The 4,460-nt window shown below is 38.9% G+C and overlaps 1 pseudogene; it reads left to right on the top strand.

Moving 5' to 3' along the window:
- The first annotated feature begins 254 nt into the window (after positions 1-254).
- On the top strand, positions 255-915 carry LOC119232404 (high mobility group protein B1-like; annotated as a pseudogene).
- Positions 916-4,460: the final 3,545 nt, after the last annotated feature.

The following is a 4,460-nucleotide window of genomic DNA, read 5'->3' as shown; positions in this document are numbered from 1 at the left end:
ATACATATAGGCATTTATATCTGTAATGACAACTATAGGTCAATCTAGGTGAAGGATAATGTGTGTTTGTTTCTGTTAGTCTTGCAACTATAAATTGGAAATTACTTCTCAGTACAAAGTTAAAGCATGAGAAGTCTTCTAATACTTTAGGACCTACTGATCAGGTTCAGGTTCTTATTTATAAATAAGAAAGTTGTTGCCCAGCCATTGCAGTACATTGAGCTCCACAGAGACAGCACCGGGGCAATTGAGAGCCGGACGGGCACTGGGCGACTCTGTGCCTCGCTGAGGAAAAGAAATTAAACATGGGCAAGGGTGATCCCAAGAAGCCAAGAGGCAAAATGTCATCATATGCATTTTTTGTGCAAACTTGCTGAGAGGAGCACAAGAAAAAGCAACCAGATGCTTCAGTCAGCTTCTCAGAGTTTTCTAAGAAGTGCTCAGCGAGCACTTGTCTGCTAAAGAAAAAGGAAAGTTTGAAGACATGGCAAAGTTTGAAGATAAAGCCCGTTATGAAAGAGAAATGAAAACTTTATCCCCCCTAAAGGGGAAACAAAAAAGAAGTTTAAGGATCCCAATGCACCCAAGAGACCTTCGGCCTTTTTCTTGTTTTGTTCTGAGTATCGCCCAAAAATCAAAGGAGAACATCCTGGTCTATCCATTGGTGATGCTGCAAAGAAACTGGGAGAGATGTGGAATAACACTGCTGCAGATGACAAGCAGCCTTATGAAAAGAAGGCTGCTAAACTGAAGGAAAAATCCAGAAAAGGTATTGCTGCATACCGAGCTAAAGGAAAGCCTGATGCAGCCAAAAAAGGGGGTCATCAAGGCAGAAAAGAGCAAGAAAAAGAAGAGGAGGAAGATGAAGAGGATGAAGATGAAGAAGAGGATGATGATGATGAATAAGTTGGTTCTAGCGCGGTTTTTTTTTTTTTCCTTGTCTATGAAGCATTTAACCCCCCTGTATACAACTCACTTCTTTTAAAGAAAAAAATTGAAATGTAAGGCTGTGTAAGATTTGTTTTTAAATTGTACAGTGTATTTTTTTGTGTAGTTAACACACTACCGAATGAGTCTTTAGATAGCCCTTCCTGGTGGTATTTTCCTTGCCTGGTACAGTATGGGAGTTGTAAATTGGCATGGCAATTTGTTGGTGCACAGCACAAATTGGTTATATATGGGGATGGTAGTTTTTCATCTTCAGTTGTCTCTGATGCAGCTTATATGAAATAATTGTTGTTCTGTTAACTGAATGCCACTCTGTAATTGCAAAAAAAAAAAAATGTTGCAGCTGTTTTGTTGACATTCTGAATGCTTCTAAGTATATACAATTTTTTTATTAATTTATTAAAAAAAAAAAAGTTTTTGCCCAGAAAACCTGTTCAAGGACTAACAGCCATGCTTCACTGCCTCTTACAGTCCTCAACTTTAGCACAAATATACCTTGTATTTCAATTAAATAACTTATGTTCATATGATGTATAAACCATCCATCCATAATGCTGTTCACCTCTATTCATGCAAATAACAGTTAATTCTATCTATTTTAAAATAATCAAATTTTATTTTATTCAAAAACTTCAGCTGTGTTTGTAGCTTCAAGAGAAGCTTCCCTACTTCCGTTGTGCCCCAGTTATTTAGTTTGGATAAATTAGAATTGTAATATAACCTTGCCTTAGGATATGTTTATGTTGTGGGGGGTGGGGGAAAAAGGGGGATATTCTATCCTCTTGCAATTCTATGAAGGAGAAGGTAGGGTGAGAGTAGAAATTAGTAGTATAGGGAGCAACCTTTCACTCTTTCTTTAGGGTTTCTGACTATGCTAAAGAGATTTTCTTTTTTCTGTTTGCTTTTTTTCTGTTGTTAAAAAAAAGGCTTTGAAGGAATGGAAAATTTCTGTGGTAGCTGATAGCAAATACAGAAAGGCTAATTTGCATATAGATGTTTCAGCTTGCAACTGCATAATCCCCTGAGAGAGGCCCTGTTTAAATGGGCAGCCAGGCTGGCACAGGGGCTGCCTGGTTCCTAATGAAAACTAAATTGAAACTTGGGAAACATTTGCCTTGGAGGTGGTCAGGCTTTTTAGAGTATCAATTTAAATCTGAAAGATGCAGGCAAACCCCTTACAAAATGCCCCTCGCACTATAAAAGCCCCAAGCCAGAAGATAACTGTAGAATGGAGAGAAAATGATCAATGACTGAGTAGAACCTGAGTTAATCAATGTGCTGCTTTTACTTGGAAATTCTGGCCAAAGATTTCAAAACAGTGAGCAGATTGGGAATAACAGAGGAAAGTGCAGAAGTGTCTATTCTGGAAAGGCCTTGGAAGGACAAGGGCCCTTTTCTAGGTATATGGATGAATCAAGCCTTTGGAGACAACTGGTAATCCATTTATAGACTAAAGACTTTTCAGATTGAATGTTCCCCCTGAACTTGACTGTGGGCTAAGCAGATAAGGACAACTCTGAAAACAAGATAATGTGGAAAGAAAAGAGATTACAGAAAGGTCAAAAGATTAGCTTGGGGATAAATGGAAGTCAGAGAAAAATACTGGAAAAGGTTAGAAAATGATACTAGGCAAGGAAGATAAATCAAGAGAATACGCAGGAGTGAACTTGGGAGGGAAATAAGAATGAGACAGGGGACTTGGCTATAGGATTGGAGAAGAATATTAAGTTGAGTAAGAATAAAAATACAGGAAAACAAGAGAACTAATGATGTAGATGACTGGAGGCAAATAAAATAAAAACATCACATTGTCTCTCTCTAAGGTTTTCACATCTGAATCTAAAGCAAATTGGCATGTCAAAAATTTTCTTTATTTCTTCCCCAGTATGGGAGTTATTGTTATTACCAAAAACATTGTTTTCCTTTGATCAAACTCTGTAATATTTGTGTTTCAATGTCTGGAATGGATTATGATATCTTCACATTTACCTAAATAACAGGCTTGGGTCAAGATTTTGATGAATGAATATCTTAAAGAAAACTTAAATGTAAATGTGAGAAAAAATAGAACCCTCCTTCCTCAATATATATGCATGCATGCAAACATGTACACTCATGCATGCAAGGTCACTAGATAAAGAGCATATAAGTAGTAAAGTACATACTGTCCACAGAAGGGACAACTCATATATCTTACTGTGACGTGGATTACAAATAATCATTTACTGAGGTGCCTGTTATTATATTCAAGTTTGTTGCCCAAGTGGTGAATTTTACTGACAGTCTTTGTTCCCCTGTGGCTTAGTCTATTGTGACAATTATTACACGTTAAATATAATTTTTATAGGAAAGGATGAAGTAGAAGCAAGGATGTAACAATGCCCCACATGCCACAAATCTGATGTCCTGAATAGGGAGTGGGGGTTGGTCACTGGGATCTAGGGGTGGAGTTAAGCAGCCATGTTTGGCTTATAACTGAACACATGTGATCTTTGTCATTCTGGTTTCTGTGGCCCCAACTATCCCCTTGTACTGATGGGAAGGAGAGTTGGAGGACATGTGAGTAGACACACTTAGAAGAGAAACTTGTAAGAGACACATGGGTGAGACACTTGGGGAGGCTGTCCTTGGCAGAGGTAGTGGCACTTGTTATCTTGGTTTTGTACTTTGATTTTTGCATCTCTTCTTTTAGCCAGTCTCTCTAGGACTTACCTATCCCTTTCCTTGTGGATCCTTGCCAGAGATAACTTAGACTTGCCGCAGATATACCAGCATTAGCATTCTTGCTTCAGGTTGAGGCGGTTAGAGCATTTTCCCATGAAGGGATGGGTAATTTGGGGAGTTTTATTAAGAATATTCTTTCTTCTTTTTGTATACTCACTAATTCTAAAAAAAAAAAAAAAACTTTCATACTTTGAGTCCATTTTGTTTCCCTTTGTGAGTGTACCTTCCTCAACAGCTTGGGGTCCATGGTTGCCACTCAGTTGCATGCTAACTGGAAATGTAATGTGTGGTTTATAGCGGGCCATCTAGTGTGGCTGAAGCCTGAAACATGGAAGAACTTTTGTTTATTTACCTTAAAAACAATGTTAAGTAAATTAGGAATACAGGTTATATAAATTGTTTTATATATGAAATAGAGATAGTGGTTTTTTTTTTTTTTTTTTTTTAAAGATTTATTTATTTATTTATACAAGCACTGGGTACAGTCAGAGGCACAGGAGGGTGAGAGAATTCACCAGAGCCAGAGGGAGAGTAAAACAGGCAGAATGACGAAATACACTGCTAAGGGGAGCAGCAGGCGGCAGGAGAGGTCTGTGCGCCATCTGGGACCCTCGCGGGTGGCTGGGGATCGAGCTGGCGCTGTAGAGGCTGCAGGCAGCTTCGCAACCCAGCGTTCAACTGCTGCGCCACCGGGAAGGCCCAGAGATAGGGTTCTGAGGTGACTTTGAATAGTGTGAGATGGGAGTTCTTGTTGGAAAGAGGCCTCTACGATTTGAAGAGGGATCAGG

This window comes from Talpa occidentalis, unplaced genomic scaffold, assembly GCF_014898055.3.
Source record: "Talpa occidentalis isolate TD23 unplaced genomic scaffold, MPIMG_talOcc4v2.1 talOcc4.7, whole genome shotgun sequence".
Lineage (NCBI taxonomy): Eukaryota > Metazoa > Chordata > Mammalia > Eulipotyphla > Talpidae > Talpa > Talpa occidentalis.
The sequence above is the reverse complement of the archived record's forward strand: the minus strand, read 5'-3'. Positions and strand labels throughout refer to the sequence as shown.